The sequence below is a fragment of the Centruroides sculpturatus genome, unplaced genomic scaffold (assembly GCF_000671375.1).
Source record: "Centruroides sculpturatus isolate CEXI.00-Female unplaced genomic scaffold, Cexi_2.0 scaffold202, whole genome shotgun sequence".
Lineage (NCBI taxonomy): Eukaryota > Metazoa > Arthropoda > Arachnida > Scorpiones > Buthidae > Centruroides > Centruroides sculpturatus.
The window spans coordinates 361498-387454 of record NW_019384441.1 but is presented as its reverse complement, the minus strand read 5'-3'; the positions used below and the strand labels follow the sequence as shown (position 1 = coordinate 387454).

General features: G+C 32.0%; 1 protein-coding gene across 3 annotated transcripts in view; it reads right to left on the bottom strand.

Moving 5' to 3' along the window:
* LOC111620165 (carbonic anhydrase-related protein 10-like) overlaps positions 1-25957 on the bottom strand; it is an 83658-nt gene that overhangs the window by 50480 nt on the left and 7221 nt on the right. The window contains exon 1 of one of the 3 annotated variants that reach the window (XR_002755865.1): positions 12292-12634. The exons of the other annotated variants lie outside the window; for them this stretch is intronic. The gene's annotated coding sequence lies outside the window, so the exon portion shown is untranslated. Of the gene's footprint in view, positions 1-12291; positions 12635-25957 lie in introns of those variants that run through there. 3 annotated transcript variants of the gene reach the window in all.

The following is a 25957-nucleotide window of genomic DNA, read 5'->3' as shown; positions in this document are numbered from 1 at the left end:
ACATGCAATAAAATGCGTCAAGCATTCTGTCAGGAGAAACAGGAAAATTGAAATCCGAAGACTAAATTTATCACAAATTACAATTCCCATTTTCGTTTCACTTTGAAAATGATTTTCAGGCAAAATTCAAATTTGTTATTGAAATTAGCCAATATAGTATCTGTGATTTTCTATTGATAACTCTTACTACTGCATTGCTTCGTATATTTATAGTACGGCGTAAATAGTAAATGATCTAGAACACGCTACCGGATAAATATAAATTTTAAAAATATAACGACGTTAAATTTTATTTTAACAATATATTACACGCCATTTTAAAATATTCCACTATAATTTACAATATTAAATTTTGTCTGAATACAGAAAAATGATGCTTCTTTTTTTTTTTTAAAGAATTTTTAAATAAATAATCCCGCGCAAAATGATAGCGATATCTACGTGACATGTCATTAAATGGAACTCTGTCTCTAGTAGAGAAACTAATTAGAAATGCTGAAGATAGGATCATTGAGTTAAAACTAGGTTGATAAAATGACATATCAATAAGGAAGACAGGACAAAATTTCTGGATCGTTTCCTTACTCACTCGGTTGTGAAACACCAAGGAAATGTTTGCAGACAGTAAAAAAAAAATTAATGCTTATACCTGATGACATTAATAGAGAAATGTGTAGGGCAGCTTGATTTTTTTTAAATTATTACTAAAGATCGTTCTTACGTCTTGATTTTTTTTAGTAAAAAATAATTTAATTTCATTAAAGTTGTTCTCATTTTTTTCCCTGTAATGTATTATTTCCGATTAAGTGTAACTACGAAAAATCGAAGTCTCCTACTGGAAATCAAAACAGATGAAAGATATAGGAAGGAAAATGTGACCGGAATTAATAACATCTTAGAGGTAACCAAATTGATCCCTCGGGGATAAAGATCTGACCACTGAATAAGATTAATACCGGCAACCTATGAAATTAACTTTTATTTATTTAACAATAAGTAAAACACAAAAAAATTACAATATTTTGTATTTTTTTAAAGAGAAATTTACCTTTGAAGAAGCAGCCGTAAAATATTGATTGCACCCAAATGATCTAAGAATAATCTTCATGGATGCATGATTTTAAGTAAACTCTCTCTCTCTCTCTTTTTTTTTTTTTTTAATACTCGCTAATACTTTTTTACTGGAAGATTTAGAAACTTCTCTTTATGGTATTATATTTTATTTTTATAGAAAATATTATATTTTTGAAGAAATGGGAAGTTTTTTGAAATGATAAATGCGATCGTAAGCTGGAAAACGATCATTTCAAAGGTTTTCATACCTGAGAAAACTATTGTTTCTTTCGTTATGAATCCATATAAAGAGAGTCTTATAAAATTATAATATATCGAAAGATTAACAGAAAATTCCCATTAATTTTGAAGATAATTGGCCATTAAACCATTATCGAATTACTTCTGCTTAATTATATCCTTAAATCTGTATTTCTACATAATTTAATAGAAAATTATTTAAGTATTCAAAGCAGCATTTCACAACATCACGTAATCAGGAATTGCAGTTATTTATTTATATTTTAAACGAAAATTTTATTTTTCGGGGTTCGCATAACATTAAAAACAAACTTTAGAATAACAATTTATACGTTAAAAATATAATTAGAGAAGGCAAAAATACAAATTAGCAATAATATACATACGCAGGCCTATGAATATACAATGAAACAGGTTCATATTTTTTAATAATTTTACAATATTTTACATTTATTAAAATTATTTATCAAAGACTTTTATTTTTGAAGTATGACTTACAGATAATGATTATAAAGAAAATACATAGATGCAAAGCTTACAATAAAAACAGATGATGATTCTTAGAGCAAAAATTCTCATCTTGATGTTTTATCAATAGCGAACGAAGGAGAGCAACGGTATGTGGCAGATTGCAACGGTTCCATGCTGGAATTGCCATAATTTTAATCGCAGATCATTTAAATATGAGTGGTGTAGAGGGTGAATTATTTATAACCCGCGTACATCTTGTAAACTTTACAATAGAGTACTAGTGGTATAGCCGCAAATTACTCCACGAAGAATTATTGCAGCTGCAGTAATTGCAAATAATCAATTGTGGCTCCCAGTAATTGAGAAAGTTTATTAGTAAAATTCCACGAAAAAAAAAAATGCTTTCGACCTTAGCCAAAGAACAAATAAAAGGATCGGATTCATTAAATTTATCTATTTTTCCTCCCTTTTTGAAGAGTTTACACTCTTTTAAAAATTAATCTTATTTGTTTTGATAAACTATAATTTACGAAATTTTTCATTATGAACCTCCCATTTTTGTTGCAAGATGACAAACGCTTTTATTTAATTTCACAGAATCTTGGCAATGTTTCACAATTATCAGATCCAAGCAATATTTTCGGTTTATCTTTTAGCTTTGCCTTTGTTTATTTGTGGATTTGAAACTTCGACGTCAATCATCCATTCTTCTTTTATAAAAGTAAATTTATTCGCTTTACTCTAAATTATAGTGCTTGTCTCTCTCTCAATCTTATCCAAAAGGAGAAACTGAAGAAAATCTTCTCTTGTAAGCAATTGATTTGTAATGATAAACAATTTTTGTCTGGCTTCTTTATACATAATATATTTTTATATTACGTTTTAATGATTAATTCCAAGTGAAAGGGACTAATTATGTCTATATATATATATATATATATAATTTCGGCATCCAGTAATTGAATAATTGATCAGACACAAACGTCAAACTTTGGAGAGAATTTATGTTTATATCAAATTATTTAATATAAATATAAATTATCTCCAAATTTTTACGTTCACGTATAATNGATAATTATAAAGTCTATTATTAGATATAATCTGCCGAATGATTATGAGTATATTATATTAAATGTCATAGAATAACAATAATAAATAGACTGACTGCCGAGGTAGAATCGGTAACCGAACACGATTTAACTTAAGAATTACAGATCTTAAATTGAATTTCTTTTCTATTGCGAATATTAAAAACCACGTTAAAAGCAATCGAGAAAACTTTTAACGAATTCTACTTAAATCGGCAAGGTCAAAGTTTGAAATTTCGTGACTTCATAATTTAATTACTTAACTAAACCGATCAAATTTAAATATTTCATACGATTAACCATCGAATATAATTAAAGTATTAAGATAATTCTCTGATGCAAAACCTTTATAAGTGCATCCAGTGCATAAATTAACTGCTTTTAATTAATGATAAGTAATTCATTAAACAAGTTTCATGCACGGTTGTTTTATCTGAAAAGAGAAGGATTTAACTTTTGGTTTTGAGGATCAGAAAGTTGGATTTAATCATCATTGGAGAGAAATGTTAGAAAAACCTCAAATTCTCGGAGAAAGAAAGGGGGAAAAAAGTTCGACCACAGGATAAATGCGACCGAAAAGTTCTATAAGAAGAGAAAAGCTGACGAGGTCATTCCGCACTTTAACAGACAATCCCAGAACAGGGAAGAGAAGTCTCCAAGCCGATCAGAAAATCTCGAAAACCACCTGAGACACAGCTGCAGATATTTCTCAAGGTAGCTCTTTAGTCGAAAACCAACTAAAGACATCTTTAAGATCTCTGTTGATGAGATAGACACCATCAACTTTGACTTATTCTTTTTTTTTTCCTCTCTCGAATTGAAAAATGGTGGAAAATAAGAATTGTACCCGAATCGTTCTTCCGATAACGGAAAATATATAAATATATATGGGCCATATAGTGAAATGACTACAATTTCAATTTTTTGGAACTTTATAAAACATATTACTGTACAACATATTTACGATAAAATAATGACACTATTAAATATGATGGATCTAAATATTTTCGGGAATGAGAAAAACACAAGTCGAGAGAGAGAGAGAGAGAGAGAGAGAGAAAAACTCATAACTTGATAAAAATGGCGAATAGTAAATCTTCCACGTTTATGTGCTCCGAATTGTTACTATAATAGCACGCTAAGTCACTACGAAATAATTTGGACATGTCACGTGATGTAAACTTAAAAAACCCCAACTAAATAAATACGAATGAGAAAGTAAAATAAATAATATATATGTACTAAATTTAATTCTGCTACGACATTTATTCGATTTTAAGAACCGAAATCATTTTTGTCGTCTTTTTTTTTCTTCTTCTTCTTCGTCATATCCGCTGTCAAGTTGTTATCAAATGTTTATTTTTTAGAATGTATATTTTTTTTATCCATTTAATCTTATCGCAATCATAAAGATAATTTTAAAATAAAATTTTAAATGCAATTTACATAATAAATTTGAAAACTTTTCTGCTTTAAAAAAGGTTAGATCAAATTATGGTGTGTGTCTTTTTTTTTTTTTTCATTTCTCCACAAGACGATAAGAAACTGCACACGACAGACGATGAATATATAGATGAGATGATCTATTTTTAGATAATATATGCCAAAATGATGTTTACTTATATATTTTTTTTCTTCTTCTTCATCTTTGATAAATTGTGCCCGAGGGTAGTATTTTTTACAAAGGTGAAATTCAAAAGGGGAAGAAAAAAGATATTCCGATCTCGTTTACTATCAGGATTAATGCTTCTCTTAATTCTGGTTATTTGATACAACATATTTTCTAGAACACAATTCTCCAAATTTAAATCAAACTGCTATTGATTAACCAAAAAGAATATGCATAAAACTGTAATGAACATTATTCAAAAATGCAATAACCTTGTTACTATCTTCTCTAAGTATAAAATCTTTGAATATTTTATATATATATATATATTTTTTTTTTTTTTTTTAATAGAGAAAAAAAAAATTGATGAAAAATAATATTTTCTAAGATATTTTATAAATTTAAGTATAAAAATGGAGTGTTTAATCACTTTTTAAGTTACAAATTCAATATTTAATTATGCATGCTTTAAAACATTTATTCGATTTAAATTTTTGGAAGCTATGACTTTCTTTCCTTCATTTTTTTTTATGTATTTATTTTCGAATTGAAATATAAACGGAGTTTGTTTAAGTAATATTCTATTTACTATAAGGAAAGATGCTTTCATCTCTTTTATTTTTTATTTTTTCCTCGGTATACACTAACAATTTTAAGAGACTTGCACGCTAAGACTTAATCTTTTATCTTTAATCCAGATGAGAATTTCGTCTTTTATAAACAATAAAAGAGATGTGTTTACGAAAACAGTTTAAAGTAAAATAAAAAATAAAAAAATAAGATCGTGGCTCAACCGAGTAAAACTTTTGAACTAAAATAAAAGATTAAATCAAGAAGAAAATAAAAGGAAATGTAAAGTATTCTCTTAATAGACTAGAAAAATATTCAACCAAATAAAAAGAAAGTGAAATTTATCTTGGCTCAATGTCGGTTTAATTGATTAAAGGTGAAACGGCTCATAAAATAAGCTAGTAAAAAACTGTTAAACTTCTTTATATATATATATATATATCTGTTATCTGTAAAGAGGTTTGTATTAGGAGAGCCTTTTATGAGCCAAACACTTTATCATTAAGTTTCCATAACCGCAAAGTTATTCTTCTTCGGAAACAGTTCTTTTCTAACAGTTTTTTATGATGAATAGCTCAACATGACAGTGACATTCTGAAACAATATCTTCTTCTGAATGAGATGTTATAAGGCTATACGACGGCATCAAACGGCGATCTGAAAGAGCAAAGAAATGAGAGAAAGGCTCGACAATTTTTCTTCCATTTTCCCATCTTTCTTTCCTTTTCTCTCTTTCCCTCTCTTTCCAAAAACCTTTCCCTTTTTTTTTTTTTTTTTTGTTTTGAACAAAAAGTTGGCTTAGGAAATATAAAAAATTCAGAATCGTTGACATCACTTTAAAAATCGTTCCTTTGAAAATTTACTTCACTTACTGAAATTTTCAAACTTCGATTTTTTTTTCTTTTTCTTTGATAATAAGCGAGATGTTCGATTTTAAAAATTATAATTATACTTACTCTTAATGACTAAAACCATTTTAATTAAAATATGTTTAAAATACTTTTCAAAAATCCTTTTTTTTAAGTGGAATAAAATAGAAGATTTTTTTTCGAATTTTTCCATATAATATTTTTTAATGAATATCACAATTTTTAAAAATAAAATCTCTTTATTTAAATAATTTAAGAAAATTGTTTAAATAAAGAAAAGTATCATTAATGAAAATAAGCATTAAAAATAGCTACTCGGGTTAAAATTATATTATCGAGTGGACGCGAAAATTTGGTTAATTCTATCGATTTTTCTTTTGTTTTTAAATTCCGATTTTTTTATTATTTTTATTTTTATTATTTAGAAAAAAAAAAGATTTTTTAAGCTGAAATATCAGTTAATACTCATTAATAATGCATGAAACTCTGACGGCGCGTAAATTTATATATTAAACAAATGAGATAAGTTAAACAATTTTGAAGATAGACAAGCGAACGGCCATCTTGCAGAGCGGCATTTTCTGTATTTAAACGATGCAACGGTTAGAAACAAAATGGGTGATTTTCCGATTGGATAGAGTGATTTCTAGTAATTATAATTTCGTTAATACATTTATAATAAATTACTGGATAAGTTAACCAAACTTAAACCATAATCGAAATGGAACCGTCACTGGTTGACCGAAGCATGATGGGAAATCGATATGTAATGATCAATGATTAGCCTCCGCTCTAAATGGAAACTTTAATATCGCGATAGCTAAGATTTATTATTAAACTTGTAACGTTTAGGATACAAAACTCAGGTATTTTATCTTCCTAACATTATTATTAAGTGTTTATTGATATATGGACATAATTTGATAAATGGTCCACCGTTTGATATATAGTTTGTAATCTCGGATTATTCGAGCTTCTCCTTTTAATCTTAAAGAATTTATCCGAAAGAGTGTAGCTTTAAAAATTATTTGAATAGCAAACAGATCAAAAATTTTATGGCCGGCCATCTAAAACAATCTTTAATGGTTCGACCTACATTTCGGAGCATTACAACCGAGAAAATAGTGGCCAAAGACTTCGGTAATGCCCCCTTTCAGTTTCCGTTTGTAAACGTTGGAAACAAAGTGCTAAACAGAACTGTTTTGCAATTCCAACGATGCTCGGACCCTCCCAACATGGCGGACGATGGATAGTCCGCCCCCGAGCGACGCATTCTTCCATGCAAATGATTACAGAATGGAATCTCCGTTGCACAATGAACACGAAACGGGCGGTCCTTTGTTACTGGGACCCCTGTTGTGTTACACGAGTGTCTTAAGAAAACTTAAGAAATGGCAAAAGAATTCATTCCGTCCCTATTTCTACTTTCATTCGTCAAAAGATTTTCAAAATTGTTCTACTTGAACTCCGAGGTCGCGGTTTTAATAAATCTATTTTCATTTGTATTTTCTTTTCGAACCGATATCGGTACAAGATGATATTTTATATTTATACAATTCCTTTATCCCAAAGTAACTCAAAGGAACGCTCCCAAAAGAAACTAACAATTTAGATTTCGATAAGAAAAGAATAAGGAAAGATATTCGTGCTGGCTGCAATTTGATGGCGAAAATTCAAAGGAAAGCCAACACACAATTTGTGTCCCTTTTGACTTTTTCTCTACCCGAGCTTCCACTACATCATGTCTTGCTTATTACAATTCCAATGCAAAATTACTTACTTATAAGAATAAAATACATATATTCTGAAATTAGTTTTGTATTTCCGCCACGTATAAATCGAATATAACAATATTTTTTTCTCTTTCTCTTTTTTAATCAATGCTTCTTTACGCTTTGTGAGCACTAAGCGAAGAATAATTAGGAGAAGCATAGCGAAATCCGCCATCTGATTCTAATCCGGATCGTTCTTGGATGAACGGGAGTCAACACTGCTTGACTGTTAGTCTATTGTTTTGTAACAAAACAGAATTAATGATTCTCACGTAATTAATATTGTAGCCATAAAAACTATAAAAATCCTACATTTAATTCAGTAATTAATATAAAAAACAGTATAAAACAATTAGAGGTTCTTTTAACCATGATCTACGGACTTTCGGTGATGAGTTTGTACTGTACTGTACATTACAAGACGTTATTATTTTGTGATGGAAGAAATGTTTATTTTCCTAAAGCGACTGAAGACTAATATTATTTTTCCTTACTTCTGTACAAACAAGTATAAAAATTTTTAGTTGATTATACGATTTCACTTACAAAAATATTGTTTATGCTTATGAAATATAGCCTATATTTTCCAATAACAGGAGAAAATCGTTGTGTTTTTTGCTAGTTATTTTAAAAATTTCTCGATTACTTCTCAATATTTTTACTCTTTTAAGTTATTTTTTTAAATTTTATGAGAATTAATTATGAATATATGAAATATTTAGATTTTTATTATATCTAAATGATTTGTATAGAAACCTCGTGAAATGAGACTCACGTAAGGATTCGTTGGATTCGTAAACATAATCATGGCATCGCATAATAACCGAAATAACATCTTTGTTATAAGTAAAAATGTTCAATAAAAATCGGAAATTAAAAGGACAAAAATAAATTTCCGTTATAAAGAAAATATACCCGTAAATATGGTTTTTTATTTATTATTTTTTTTTGAAAGAAGTAAAAATAATTTTGTAAGAACGAAGATTTTACACAGATTTTGTAATATTAATCAAAGAAACTCGAAAGCACGATAAGGCGCTTTTATTCTAACTTCCGAACTTTAAAAGACTGACACAAAGAAAGATCTTATCTCTTGTGACTGTATTAAACGTCACTCTTGATATCTGTTTTCATTTATATATACATTTATTTCTCCGAGGGAGTCGAATATTGTGACGAGTCATAGTGCGTCTCGTCTATTAATAAAACTTTACACCCGACATAATTCCGTTGTAGTCGAATGATATTTTGGCAGATAATGTCAAGAAATCTTTATTGGCCATTGTAAAAGTTGCATAAGTCGTATAAGTTTATAACGAACCATTAGAGTCGATTCGAAACTGTATATTTACGGTAGACGACAAGGACCGAGAGCATTTTAATTTCCCATTATCAGCTTGAAAAGTAACATTTTCTAAAAATGAGTCTGCACTAACTGTAAACATTTTTATTTCGGGCATGGTCGTAAAGGATTGCGCTTTTAATAGATTTTATGCAAGCTTAATGGAAAACGAAATCAATTATTTCTGTCGGACGTGTCTATGAGACGGGAAGCGAAAAGAAAAACGAAATTATTGCGGCCAAACGAAGGAGAAAGATGATTTTATTCCCATAGTAAACACAAGTTGGATCGGTACAACTGTGACAGTAAGTGTGACTAGCGGATGTCTCCCCGCGGACTTAACCGACAAATTACTGAGTGGCTCGAGAGATTTGCTCCACAGAGAAATGGGACAATCTGTCTCACGACAGAACGTCTCTGATGGCTGCAACACGACCTACTGTCAGCATTGCCTGAGAGAGGATACGCCGACTAAGCCTGCTTTATGCAACCTGGGAACTTGCAGATGTGCGAGGTGTCTGCCGAAAACATCCAACAAATCAGCTAGTTGCACCTTCGTCTCGCAAATCACTCGCCATTCCTTTACAAATGCCACGCACGTCTATTGTTAAAACTGAATTATTACACACCGCTAAGCATCTAAAATACAAAACGCAAAATTTGAAACTGAATTTTAAACCACATTCGAATGTAGAATTACGTTTTACAACGGAAAAATGTAAAACTTGTAACCTATATTCCTTTAAGGCTAATTCGAATATTTTACTTAAATTGGTAATAAACTAAGAAAGGTGCACTCACGTGTTTAGGCCGCATACGTTGATTGGCTCTATTAATATTTTTTAATTGCTTAAACTACAGGTGACAAAAGTTGACATTGTATAAGATGATGCACTCGAGCGTAACTCAAATAATTGAATTAATTAAAACTATATCCTTACATAAAACTATTTTTTCCCCCGTTCTAACTTTAGATAATTATAAAATAAACGAATTCTCAACCTTATAATTCTCTTCTTTTGTATTGCAAAATTCTTAAATTCATTAAAAGTGCCAAATAATTAAACAATTATATATAATGGAGCCAAGTATTACGTAAAATCACAGAAAATTTGAGTAATAAATATGTTTTATTATTTATCGTTACAGTAATAATTTAGGATTATTATTAAGATTAATATCCACTTGTCTTTATACAAGATAATAAAGATAAATCAATTTAGTCGAGATAATTATAAAGTCTATTATTAGATATAATCTGCCGAATGATTATGAGTATATTATATTAAATGTCATAGAATAACAATAATAAATAGACTGACTGCCGAGGTAGAATCGGTAACCGAACACGATTTAACTTAAGAATTACAGATCTTAAATTGAATTTCTTTTCTATTGCGAATATTAAAAACCACGTTAAAAGCAATCGAGAAAACTTTTAACGAATTCTACTTAAATCGGCAAGGTCAAAGTTTGAAATTTCGTGACTTCATCGTGTTTTGTTTTTAGTTTTTAAACATTGACGAACTGATGAGGCGTACACGCGAAGATAGAAAATTGTTTCTATAGAATTTTTAATAGAGTAAAAATCTGTGGAAATTTTACATTTTTTAACTGGTTTTTAAATTTCTAGAATCGATTTCGATTACAAGGAAAGGAAAGGAAAACTTCGTTAATTGATTTATCCTCTCATTTGATTCGCACGATTAAAGAAGTAGAATAGGTTTATAAGCGGGTTCACCTTTTAGACTCACAAATGACCCAAAGCAGAAATTGGAGTGATTGTGTTAATGTCTCCAATCACCGTTTGGGTTCTACTTTGGAGTTTGAAAGTTCTTTAGTCGATCGAAACCACTTAGTCACTTGTGACAGAGTCGTCAAATCCGTCCAAGTAGCCTTTTAAGTTTACAATGTCGATCTTTAACTATTGCGGATTTTTCGTTGCCCGTGAGAAAAGTTATTAATAACGACCTATTCTTTTTTGACAAGTGATATCTCGCCTATCTTTTCTCTCTTCCATATTGGAATATTATATTTAGCCTTCGTTTAAGTATCGAATTTTTATTTTATTTTTCTCCCGTAAAGATTTTTTTTTTGTCAAAAGACGTTTCCCGCATCCGAGATCGATCTTATATGAAATTGTACCGTGGGGTACTTCGATAACGATAATCAAATCTCTTAGTTTAATCATTTGATAGCAGAATTTATGAATAGAGAAGATACTATCCACTGAATGGTTTTTATCAAAAGACGCTTGTGTATTACTATAATAGTCTACGAAGAACTTTTCTGTCAAGTGGAAAGCGATTGTTACCGTTATAGGTTCGACTAGCCCTATTCCGACTGGAAATATTTATGAAATATTGATTTCGAGTACTTCCCAAAGGAGAGAAAAAAATTTAATATACGTGAGCACTCTAAATTCTATCGAAAATCTGCAACATAAACCCGGCCTCATAACTATATTTTGCCGGTTGTCACCTAAATGTGCAAAGTTTATGTGCAATGGTAAATGCATCGGCGATTAAATATTATAAACGTAGATAAATTAAAATAAAAAGAGGGATGAAGCTATTTAACTATCGCATTCTTTACGGTGATTGGTAATAAATGACATTGGAAGCAATAGGAGTGACTGTCGGGTCGTTAATCAAAGTGGCACGATATTCTTTTCTTTTCGCCAACAGTTCAAAAACAATTACGAGTTTGAAACCTCTTTGAATCATTTACGTGGATCCTCGACAGGTGAAGAGTGTATCGCGAGATACCGAGCCATCAATCGCCGCGCGATGAACGTCGTAACTACTCATCAATCCCTCAAAGGAGAGGTCATTGAATTCCTAATCGCTTCCTAGAAGAAAATTTATAAAAATTGCAAGCAAAAGATAAACATTTGCACGAAACGACATTAAAGTTTTCGTAATTCCTCTCGTTAATCTTTTTAGTCACTTCTTTTCCGATCTTTTTTATTTTTGAGCAGTGGTCTCTTATGGAAAGGGGGAAAAAGGTCGATAGAAAGCGTTTCGGAGGGTTTCGTCGAAGATATAAAATTAAATCCCTCGCTCGATTTTAGAAAAGTGAAGACTGTCGACCTATTTTACCGGCAATGGTTCTGGTATTTTTTGACGGGTCGAAAACGATAACTGATATCGCACCGACAGGCGCGACGTGTCCAAGAAATAGTCAAGCGATACTCAGTTTGGAGTGGTGTCGGCGGAATAGAGCATAACGTGAAGAATGTATGAAAGCAACTTACCTACACAGACAAGCAGAGAGCATAGAGCGAACAGACCATAGAAAGTTTCTCGGACAGAACTGCGACGGGACCTTTCCGAATCGGACATCAGAACGGGAAAAAGAAAAATCGTCGGAAGCACTCGAAAGTCTCGGATGACAATTTGTCAGATAGGCAATCACCCGACAAGACGTATTTTTAAAAGATATATTTTAGCACTTCTTTGATGAATGGCTTCCTAAAAATGTCAAATTGGAAATTCCTCTCATCATTTTTTATTGTTCCCGTCAGAGTTCGATAGCGTTGCCGATCGGATGAGAAATACGTTGGAGCGATCGACGCCTGATGCCGTCTGCATTCGAGTTACTTCCCACCTCACCTTAACCCGTCCGGTTAACATCGATTCTGACGTCACCACCAATCGCAAACCTTCCTCGGCGCGCCTCTACCGGCCAGTTTTCCTACTTCTTTCTAGCATCCTCACCGTCTCACTTTTTCATTATCCGCAGGGATGCGCCCGTTAGAGTCTCCCGCATCTATTTCATTCGGTCCAAAACATCAGCAACCGGCGCTCGCTCTTATCTCTAACTACGACCGCTCTGCAAAAATAACGACCACATAATTTTTAAATTCATTTTCGGACCACAAAATGGTCCGAAAAACGCGCAAATTTCTCATCCCGTTGAGAATCGGAACAAAAACTTTCATTCTCGAGCGCTCTTAAATCTAAGTTGTAATCATTGTCGAATGCGCCTCCGGTACTTTTTCGACTTTTCTTCTTAAAAAAATTAAATCTTTCATAAGTTTGTCTACGACGTTATTCTGGCAGATAATAAGTTATTTTCGATTAGAAAAGAAATGTCTCTATTTTCATCGAGCAAAACAGATGAAAGAGAAAACCAAGTAGTAATCTAGAGTGTGATACAATAACACATAAGAAGTTAAGAAGCCAAATGAAAACCGACTTAACTCTTCTTTTTTAACGTCACTTCCGTTCGTCGATAGAAAGAAAAAAGAGAGAGAGAGAGATTCCAATTAATGGGCTGGTAGAAGTTTATATCGAACCGCTCGACTTGTTAATTTATATCTAAAACGATTGGTTTTAAAAGCTCGATTGACCCGAAATAGTTTTTGTGTTAGTCGAGATTCAATTCCGGTAAATGAGGAATAAGTCGAAAAACGATCTCGCTATGACACGACGAGGAGGTCGAGAGAATAATGGTCACCTCGTGTCCTTAACAGAAGTAGTTTGGAAGTGGATCCAAACCGGTCACTTTGCAGATGGACATGACACACTATCTATTACCGGGAGGTGAGAGGAACTGCTTGTCTCCATTCTCTGTTCCGATGTCATTTGTCATAGCAGTTTGTCTCCCTCCATAGCCGAGTTTCTGATGTCTATCTCTGTCCGAACGATGTTCATTTGCGACATTCTTTTGTGAACGTGACCTACAACAAAAGTTTGCAAAAAAAAAAGAACCACTCGTACTTTGTCCGAAAATGAATTTTTCAAATGGTCGAGATCCGACTCCACCGAAGAAGTTTTTCGACGAAAATAAAGTTATCAATCAAAATTGTTTAAAGCTTTTAAAGTCGCATTAATTTTATTTCTTCTATTTCTGTCATATAAAAATTTGAAAGGAACCAATAAACTTCTATCGCTATTTTTCAAGACGGTAATTTATTTCAAAAATTTATGAAACGACGTGACTAAATTGTATTTCCCTTAATGGAACGTATGTTATAAACAGAAACGAATAGAAAATTTTTTTCCGAGTTCATCAAATAAAAAAAAAAATATATTTATCAAATCGACAAAAGATATAAAATCCAGGAAGCTCGACAGTAACATTGTCAGTATTACTGGATTTTTACGTAGAAAAACAGATCGTTTATCATCTTATCATGTTTAATTATCACGAAACTAGTAGTTTATTAACTCAGTTAATTCCAAATAAACAGATTTTAAAATCAAGAAGTTTACTAAAAATCATTTGACGTAAAGAAAAAGAAAAATTATGATAAATGGTAAATTTAATCTCCAAAGAATTGTTAAAATAAGATATCTTACTTTAGAGGAGAAAACATAAAAAGAAAAAAAAAGAAGTAAACGCATAAAGAAAAAAATAGTGAAACAAGTTACGGACAGAAATAAAAAAAAAAGATCAGCTATTTTGTCGAAAGATCGCGACTTCAATCATTCAAAGTCATCTCTACTTCAAAATGTCATTTTGTAAAAAATTGCTCGCGTCACCCAAAAAATTTTTGAATACTTGTGACGTCATTTTCGACATTTTTCAAATCCTGTAGAAGTCGTTCATTTCAAGAATAGTTTTTGTTATAAGATTTGTTGATCAATACGAAGCGGAGGACAGTCGGGGTAGATACACGGTTGCTTTTGTTCATGTCTTTTTTATCGAGTATTGGTCACAGGATTGCATTTATTTTCCCCCTATCAGACATGGTTGTCCTCAAATACAACACAAAGATTATATACATCGTTTGGCACGATATTCAGTTCCACTCAAAGTTTTCATCTGAACGAAACTCGACCATCTTATTACTCCCTGTCGACCTTTTTTTTCCTCCATCTGCTCGCTTTAGATCCACTCGGAGAAATATGTGGAGTGATAGATAACCTTTTTCTTTTTATCTGCCCTGTTTTACTTCGAATACCTGCCTATTCTAAATCATATCTACTCAAACTTTTAACTTAAATAGCGAATGTATGGTCTAATCTAACATTTTTCCTTCTCTTTCGTGACTTTACTTTCTGACCAGTTTAAGCATTAGAGGGAAAAAGTAAATAAGATAAATCTATCCTCGTTGACTTGTTGGTTCGTAGAAAATGGTCTTTTTTTTTCTTTTTCTTCTTTCCTTTTAACTCTCTGTGCTTCGATCTTGTAAATAGACGCTAAACCGAAGCATATTTTAATATTTTACCAGGAAAATAAACTATATGAAGTGCATAAATCCTCCGGAAATATTTTTTTATAACTTTTTTAAACCGATATTTTACGGTTTTATTGAAAATTGGAATGAATTTGTAGCTTATTTACAAGTTTATGTTGCTGGAAATAAATTAAAGCGTCACCTCCAATTTCTTTAAAGTATCAAGCTATTAATACGGTTCTTAGCTCTTACTTAAATTTTATTGAAATCTAATTTAGAAACGAGATATATTTTCGATTAAATTGTAGAAATTAACTTTGATTAAGGTCTGTAAAAATTATGTTTAAAGCAAAGTATTCATCTCTCAAGATTAAATCATTCTGTTCTATTCTCGAAGAAGTAGATTATGAGAATCCCCTCAGCAATTTTATGGAGTTACAAGAAAGAATAAGTTGATTAAACGTTTGCCATTGTTTGCATGTAAGAAAGACTAAAAATAGTTTAATTACGGAGTTTGACATACATATCAATCTTATTTTGGCGTTATACGTAAATCCTACATTAACACCTCATTTGCTAGATAAATGCATCAATAATAGCATTTGAGGATGAAAATTCGAAGACGAAACACGCTTATAAAATACAGTACAATAAAATGTTTACGTTCTTAATGTTTGACTAGAGTAAAGTAACTTGTCTGTCTCTGTTCGAATATCATATATAAATTTATATTTTTATGAGTATTTTGAAAAAAAAGTCGAAGAGTTAAAATAAAAATAATGGATGAGAAAGTAACTTCTTTAGTTTTTAGATTCACCAGTTTGACGTCGTTTGAACAAGATGACAGAATCATCGTCTTGAACTGTCACTAGAAAAAGGAGAAAAAAAAATTCCTTAGAAGGAGAAGGGAAAAACTATACAGCGAATTCTCTTCTAAAAAACATTAAGAAAAATGCGATACAAAAAGAAGTTTTGGATAGTTTTAGGTATCTGGGAGTTTTGTCAAACAATGGAAAGGCATCGGTTAAATTAAAAGTCGAATATGAAATGAGACTTTCTCTGTTAAAAAGGACAATTTAAACAAGTAAAGAGAGAGAAGTTTTATCGCTAGGAAGGTCACAAAAGACTTGTTTTTTCAAAACGATATTTCCTACTTTTTTTAATTTTTCGACAAATCTTGCAAATTCTGAAAGTAAGAAGTGAAGATGAAAATGACTCTCTTCTAGATAAGGAAGGAGGGGAATAAAATCTTTTCCCCTTCTCAGGTATCGTTGTCTGTCAAAGCTGCACTTCTTTGAGACAGATGATTCATCCAGACTTTTCTGATGTCAAATCGTGTGCTCGTCGGCCGAGACATTTTAATTAAAAGTCTTTCCAGGCAAAACCTACTTCAATTTACGACAGGGAAACAAAATGACTGCTTGCTCGTGCTTCTGTGATTAATTTAGCTCGGTTCCTTATTCGGTCCGTCCTGCTACTAACACATGCTTGTTAATCCTGTTTTCCCGCCTAACAATTCTCTACTGGAAAAGTGCATAACCCGCGGCTCCGCTTAAATAAGTTTTTCTCCATTTTCTTTCCCATGAAATATTCATTCACCCGTTTTCGTGGACAGCGACCATCCGTGTTTAAAATGACGGATATATTATGCCTACTAAAACGTATGACAAATCGAGGAGTCCGCAGCAAAATAAATGATTTATAATATCCAGAATTTAAAAATACGAACCTAAAGAATGCTTCAAAGACGCATTATTATATTGTCGGGAAAGAAATTCAATGAGCATTCACGTAATAAATATAGACCCTGACGTATAGAATATTTCGTATTCATAAATCAATAAACCGTGTAAATATTCAGAGGTAAGTCAGAAGTAACTTTAGTTCTTTTTCTCAATGTTTAAATCATGTGGAAATACCTTCTTTTCCCCAGTTTTAATAATTTTATATTTAATTTATAAAAAAAGAAAAATCCGGTGAATTGTTTTTTTTATGAACATAATAATTCTAAACAATTTTCGGGAAAAATTTTTTCATTTAATATTATCGATTACTTATAGCCGTGGTAATCCTACTGAGAAGGAATTGGCCACAACACGGGTTAGAAAAAAACTTTGACCAATAAAAGAAAAAGTCTTTTTTACGATTCTTAAGAGATATATCTGTAAAGAGAGACAATATCAGACAATCTCGATCGCCATTAAGAAGATATTTCCAAACACAGCAACAGGCAATGCCCGTTTCCAGAAAAGGAAATACTCTTAAGGATCAGCCAAGACGAACTACCCACTACAATCACTTATCCGACAAACCGAGTGCGACAGAGATCTATGCTATCTTCCACCACCTGCTATCCCATTCGTCAGAGTTTCGAGCACTCTTTTCTACCTGATCCACTCTACTTGTTCGTTTGTGGATCATGCAGGTGTTTCAATTCTCTGCAGCTAAGCGATTGCTCCAAATGGCGATACCAAAAGGATAATAGTGGATGTTGAAAAGACTAGTTTCTCTACCTAGTCATTTATTGACAGTAAAATTGCTGACACCGAAAGACAGGGGTAAAAGAGATGGGTGTTTCCATATAGCAACAGGAGCCTGTTTATTCAACCTTCTGCGCCCATTAAGTCTGCTTACAAGCCAGCCATTAAAAGATATGGCGAATGGCGGAGGCGGGATCTACTTTCACTTCCGGGGGTTTGTTTTCTCCTCGTTTCGTGTCAATCGAACCTTCTCGAAATAGTTTATCCGGTAATAATGTCGAAACTTATCGATGACGACTAGAAAACACGGTTTTGTTTATGGGCGTAAAACTGATAGCTGTAATAATTTCATTCTACGGTTGACAACTTCCATGCACTCTAAGTAGTGGGAGTTGGACGATGTCTTCTCTCCTGCTGGGAATTCGGAATTTGTTCTCCTTTTTTTTTTTTTTTAAACGCAGCGTGTAAGTTCCGCGGCAGTCACACGGCAAACTCATAAAAAATGTATGTACATAATTAAATTTGCTTCAATCCGGAAAATAAGAACTGCTCCCGTTTTTCTTCTTTCTGTCGATTAAATGAAGAGTCTCTGTTTTACAGCAAAAGTTTATATTTTCGATAAAATTTTCCAGATTAAAACGGTAAAATCAATCTTCTAAAGATACTTTTTTTTTTCCGATGAAGAAACTATTACCTAAATAATAATGACGAATAAAGTGAAAGTCTATGTTGTTTTAGCAGTCGTAAAAACTCCAGTCACGATTCTAAATTCTGTGATTGGATGCAGAAGTGACTGTTGAAGTCTGGAAAAAGAAAACAAACTTTATGTCAGCAGAGGGGCATCGTTATCCGCACCAGAATCTACTAATAGTCAGAAGATGGTTAGTTCAATCCGAATCTTGTCCTTCTCTGTTTCGCCTCCTCCCCCTTTCTTTTTCTTTTTTTTATCTGGAGAAACAAGTTGCTCCATAGCATCTCGCGGGACCGACATCATACCATTTACCATCTCTACACAAGCATCCATTAAGTAATGACTAAAGTAAAAGTTAAAGAAAATAAGAAGGTAGATGCTATCAACCACCACGTGACGTGTTTACTTTTGACCTTTGGTCATTAGAACGGAAGTATCACCGCAATTAACGAAATTCCGTATAATTATTTTCCAATAAGTCTTCATCAAACTCTGGTCATTCTGTAAATATTTACCAAGAAAAATTGTCGTGTAATACTAGTTTCATCGGATTCTGCATACGTTTTATTATCCAGATTTATGAATGCTGTATTATCTTTACTGCTTATTAAAAGAGAAAACTAATTATTTGTTTTGCTTCTTTCTCGTCTGCAAATTTTTGTATAAAAATATTGGAATTTCTGCTTTGATTTTAATTATACCAAACCTGGAAATTGAAGTTACACGATGAAATTTTTTTTTTCTTTTTATACTTCTATTCATACGATAAGATATTACAACATTGCACTGTATAGTGATACACCAACAAAATTCTTTTAAAATTATTTCTGTAATATTTTAAATTATCGCTGCTATAAAATTGAATTTAAATTTAATGATTTGCCTATCCTTAATGAATATATAACAACTATTGAATAAACATTAAATACTATTAAACGGGATTAAAACGATGCTTTCACAGGTTGAAAGATTGAAATGAAAATAATATTTCTTTCGTTTGTCGAGACAAAAACATTTGTTGATCTATTAGATAACGCTTAATTTAATTTATAATGTAGTATATCAGCCGATTAGCATAATCACAGTAAATTTTTCAACGTCATCCGCCCGTGTTCGAACTATCGTCACGTCATGGCGATCACGAAACACGTGACTGATTCAAGAACAACGCGTTTCCATTTTACTTGATTACCCTCAGTTAATTATCTGATTAATTTTTGTTGGTTTTAATTTTTACTCGCTATTTTTTTTTTTACTTAATTTAATTTTATAGAAAAAAAAGGAAACATTTATCTGTTATCTCTCCGAAATGATTTCGTTTAATCTAGAGATCACACGACAAGATCCTTCGTGTGATCTATTCTTCTTATATAATTTCTCGTGTAGTTTAAAATGTATGAGACCCTTCACAATCTTACGCGATGCCTCATCTTATTACCAGCGCTCATCTATATTCTTTCTCGTGATCTTGCACCCAACATATCCCATCTAAAGATGTCAGATTTTCAATAAACTGAGATGCTTAAATAGGATAAATGTAGGGGTGTTTTTTTTTAAAATAAAAATATACTTTACATCTTACAACAAATAAAAAATATATCTATTAATATGTAGGAACAATGTCTTAGTTGCTTACGGTGAACTTTGTTGCTGACAACTGTGGCTTATGAGCTTCATTCTCTGGACGTGGTTTCTCAGCAGAAACTTTTAAAGGTAACCATTGAAATTCATGACGAATAAGCGAGAAAGAAACAGAATTAACACAAAAGACAAGTATGAACTGCTACAATAAAAATTCTGTTTCTGATACTCTCTCGAGTGAAAAGGTAAAGTCTACGTTGATATCATACACAACAAGAACAATCGCTGGAATAACAGATGGAACGGCTACGTGATGAGAATAACAGACATGGGCATGGGTGTGGCTGGGGAATCATGATTCTTTACTTTTCTAACTCTTTCCGCCCCTTCAGAAATGTTTTCGCTGATGTCTTGATTTTTATTATTTACATTGGCTAAAACACGAAGCTTACTGAAAAATGTATCATCCTTTGTAGTTGTATGACTTAACTGTCGCACTCCGCTACTCTTTATGCAAAAATGGCGGCAATTCGTTAAAGAATATAGTTTTAATCGGCAACGTGGCAGATATAATCCGGTGCGTGGCTCGTTATAAGTTTCTATCACGATACCAAAAGATGGCTGAAAGCCTCTTTGGATATCTCCGAACACGATTCGAATAAATTTCGATGAGTGGATGAGAATACAAATAAATTAACTTTTGTGAAAAGATGCCACCCGTAATATGTTTATAACTTTATATATTTTTAAAAGATTGTTCCAAAGTGGGAATCGAATGGCACCGTGCCAAATTTTCACCCAGTGGGACATTTTGTTTGTCTTTTATTTTTGTCACGTCCGAGATATCTAAACGGAGAAAAAATTGCGCTGAACTCAGAGAAGTAATCAGAAATCCGAGAAGATGTGCAGGTATCGTTGATTCTTCTACCGCAGTCGAAAATTCTACCACTCTTTGTCAATTACCCATGGCTACAGTATAGTATCTTGGGGTTAATCTAAAAGAAACTTTCGAATACCTTTAACTTTGTTCGGATTTTTTCATCCCTCCCAGGAATTGTTGGACGAAATTGATTTTCTCACCTTGAAATTAATTCTGGTTTTAAATGCCTTTTAACGATTACCGGAACTTTAAGAGCTGCAACAACAAGGGAAAACTTTCCACATTTTCTTATCTCTTAGCAAAAATTAACATTTGAATTTATAAATTGAGCTCGCCAAATCTTTGTAATTTGTATCGTTTTCCCACGATGGTTTACCAATTTTATCACATTCACGTGTACACATCCTTCTCCCATAAGCCGGTTAATGCAGCGTATAGAGATATAAGTCGAGAGAAGACAAAAATGACTTGTTTGTCATTTTGATACTTAGTGTACTTCCGTTACAAATAACTCGGGTTTAGTGTATATATCGTGACCTATTAAATTTGGAAAAGGATTTAACGATAAAATTTTATGACGTTTCGACTAATCCTATAAAATTGTACGTGGGACCACACGACAATCCACACACGTATCGCATCTGCTATTTTTAAGATAAACTGCTTAAACGCTTTCGTGTTTTCGCTAGTCGAAAGTTTCCAGAATAAATATTTTTATAATGCTAAAAAAATTGTTAAAGATGGAAAACAACATTTCAATGTTTTTCGACAAAAGAAACAATTAAAAAAACATTGGATAAATCAAGGTAGAGCGCTTAGAAGAATAAATATATATTCTGCTATCAGTCGAGTGCAGCAGCTTCAGTTGGTGACGACAGCAATACGGAATTGCAGAGGTCCCTGTCGAGCCCTGGGGTAGGGTCGATTTCGACGGACCATGTAAACGGCGAGCAGTCCTAAGAGACAGACTTGGACACGGCTCAACGAGTTCGAGTGCTAGAAAGGAATGAAAAATAGAGTCCCCGGGTGAATTTAAATGGAATGGCGACTCTTCTCCTATCACACTATCTCCTGTCACATTTTGACTTTACTTCCGCTTTTGACTTCAATTACTTTACTTTTTTTAATTGTCTTTTCGCAAAATTACTTACACGCTTTTCTTTCTTTCCTATCGATTTTTTTCCGACACATAAACAGCTTAGAGAAAGACGTTTGCTCGTCGTTTTGCTCGTTCGATCTCTGATTGCTCTCTATATAAATGCCCAGTTTTTTGCGATAATTGTCTATTGGTTTCTTTCAAATCGCTTCTCGATTTTTTGCCATTTTTAATTTTAAAGCATTCCCCGGTTTTTTCTATTGTGTTTGTCTATTAAAGAAGAATTTCTATCTAAAATATACTTTTTTTTATTTCGTATTGCGGAAGAGTTATCTATTATCCAGGATACAGCAAATGATGGCTTAACCTAATAATACAATATCGTATTTATTTATCCGATTACGAGAAGAATCGACAAAAAACACTAATCGAATAGCTTAATGACGAGTTTTATGATGTCTGACAATATGTGCTCTTTGCCAAATCTAAAATAACAACAAATCTGGAAACATTAACGCAAGAAATTCTGTAAAGGCCTACAAAACCAAAAACATTAGCAGAAACGAATGTTAGATACGGAAGTAATCATTTTAGTTTGACGTAAAGTGGATTTAAGTAACGTAAAATACAGGAAAATGCGTGAGCGTATAATGAGATTTTACAGTTATAACTCATCGACTCCCAATTTTATTGTCTCGGCCATTCTTTCAAATTCTTTTTCCTGTCATTATATCTTCTTCCCCTTAATACTTCCATTTTCTTACCTTTTCTTTCCTCCTCTTCACATTTTCGACCTTAATTTTTCACTTACGTTCCATACTTTCATAACCATCTTCGCATTATTTCTTGGAATTTCTTTATTCCCAGTGTATTAGAGGCTTTGGAGAATAAAATTACCCATCATGATCATGGCGTAGAAGCTACAAATCCGTCGAAACGAGTTATTTATTTTATAAATGCGAAGCTAGCAATCTTATCGAGTCAATTATATGTGTTTATCTTCCAGAATAAATACAGACGAGAGAACTCTTTATATTTAAAAGTGTCGAATTAGAATCGATAGAAGCAAAGATGAAGCTGCGGTCATGCATCACTTTACAGATCGATGTCTACTTTCAAACGGACGAATGCCGATTTCTTAATGAAAAATTTATTCTGGGTTATATCAGTAAATCTAGTTTTTTTAAAAAAAAACGAAAATATAATCACTCGAAATCAATAATTGTTAGATTTCATTTAAAACTTGTCTTCAAACCACATCACTTCGAAGTGATGAAAGTATTGGTTATTTTATGATTTATGAAATCCCGTCCGAGTGAATATTGAGATAAACGTGCTTGGATTTTCTCGACTTACTTTTTCTCTGAATTGTGATTGTTTCTTGAAAAATCTTTAGACAAGAGTAAAGAGACTACGCCCACATTCACCCAACTAAGTATCCTTTCAGAATTTTGACAAAAATTGACCATATATAATATTGAAATATTATTCGAGAGAAAAGATTGATGATAAATTTAGTCGTGAATATCCTTAAATTTGAATAAAACTTACTTCTTTCATTATTGATACGTGTATTATTATTATTTTTGTCTGTGTTTACAATACAGAAACGCTCGATTTATTATGTAACAGACATCAGAACTCTTACCACCCCCCACTTTAATTTTTAATCTGGCACGTAAGTGAATGGAGGACGATGATGGCTAACAGAGCCACGTGTTTCTGCGACATTACCGGATCGTGTGACGAAATGTTAGAAATGTTGAAATTTTAAAAAACGTCCTTAAATAAACGGCATTTTTATGCACGCAGAGTAATTCTATTCTGTGCTCAGGCTAATGGAAGTCACGAGGATCACGTGTTTGATGAATGATATAACTGTAAAGCGAAGCTTTTTAGTAGACCTGCTCTAAAAATAAAAAAATAAAACCGAAGAAATCGAATAAAAAAAAGAGTAAATTGGAGGAAATGGGCAACAATCAGTCACTTAACATCGTTCGTTTCAAGTTACGTGATTTACATGGAAAATAACGTCTTGAAGAATTTTACGTAAATAATTTCATTAAGAAATATAAAAATGATAGTGCATTAGAAGCAATAAGCTAGAAACATCAAACTAGGATTTTGAGAAAATGCATCACTTCGGGTCTTGATTTTATTAAGCGGATGCCAGTTCCGTGTCTGTAACAAGTCATTAACCTTATTTTGATATAAAAGTTTTTGTTAAAGTCATACATTACTGCAAAATCAGCAATATTCGTGCATTCCTGATCGGACAATTTCCAGATTGATGAAGCAATCATTCTACGTAATAGTGATCCATCATGATATTTCTGGATCAAGAAAATTGATGCGAAACGAGCACGTACGGCATTTTCAAAATGTAAAAGTAATCAACAATACAATGGACATAATAAGATCTTTTTTTGATGGACGATGCTAAACTTTTAGAAAAATATTCCATACATAATGTATCAAATTTTGAATTCGGCATTTATTTTTACTTCTGTGTAATGGATGATCTAGTCCCATTCCGATTTACATCTTGATATATCTGCATCTGTTATGTCGACCTCGCAACATGAAAATTCATTTTTGCACTTGGCTTCAATTGTCAGATTCTCGGTTTTTCTACCAAAATCAAAGCTTTTCATATCTTTACTTATTGCAATTTTATGATCCACGGATACCACTTTATCTCTAAATGGCATCGTCTTTTCCCATGCAAAATATAAAATCTTAAAATCTTATATTTACTTATATATAAAGACAAATGCATTCTCAACAACTTCAATCAGTCTTTGACTCACATCAAATTCCATCTTAGATTTCTTTAATGTTAATAAAATTGATAAATAATTTAATTAAACGTATAAAAACACAATTAAAAATCAAATTAAATTTAAAACTAAAATCTTTATCAATTTTTTTTCAAAAGAACAGAAATTATTTTCTGAAGTAAAGGAAGAGGAGAAAAAAATCCGCAGAGAATCTTTACAAAAGCATTCAAAATTTGATCAATAAATTTTAATTTTAATATTTTAATTACAGTTATAAAAATAAAAGTCTATTCTGATTTTTTTCCCACAAACAATTATTATAAAACGATACTTTAACACGAAACCATAAATAGCAAAGAGAAAAAACTGCGACTAATGAGAGGCGCATTCATAAAGTTAAAGGAAGAGAATTGTGTAGTTGGTCTTAACGTAAAAGGTAAGACGAGACTAGATGGAAGGTTATAACTGGAGAGTATATCATTAGAGAAGGTGATAGAAACGATGGTTGTGATCCAATTTCTCTGAAAATAAATAGGATTGAGTTTTATACGCATTAAAACTTAACGAGATTGTCTATCACCTCCTACGAGATTTCAGAACTGGGACGATGGAATGTAATAGCAAGATGGCGCTAGGAAGAATGCGAGATTAGACGAGAACAAAAGATCAATGGAAAGAAGCAAAGTCTAGGCCTTTAAGAATGAAACACTTCTGTTTTGGTCCGTCTGTCTTGCTTCGTTTTACACTAAAATCTCATTTTGCTACGTGATCTACACTGTCATGTAGAAGAAACTCCACCGTCTCTCGCCTGTATAATTTATATTTTCTCCAAAGATTTATATCCGATTAATAGTTAAAATTATAGAAATCGATTGTTAGATCGATCAATCGATGCAGATACGAGAAGTCGCATTTTTTATATAAATACAGATAATATATGGCGAATAACCTATATAACTTATATAGTAATGTAATAGGGTTAGGATAATAGTAATACTGTACATGATTATAGGTCTGTTGTAATGGTTGAATATTTATCAATAATGATGAATTACTGTATAGTGAGACGGTTACGAAAAAGTTTTGATGCTAAAATAACAATAAAAAATAAAGAATTTCTTCGATACTTGTACTTACGGATAAGAGATTATCATAAATTGGGATAATTGGATAAAAATTGATATTGGGAGCATCCAATTATACTTTCTTGTTGTTAAAACGATGTTGGCATCCCACGAGATTTCTTTAATACCTTTTGATTGGTCCAAATGCTGTTTTTAATTATTA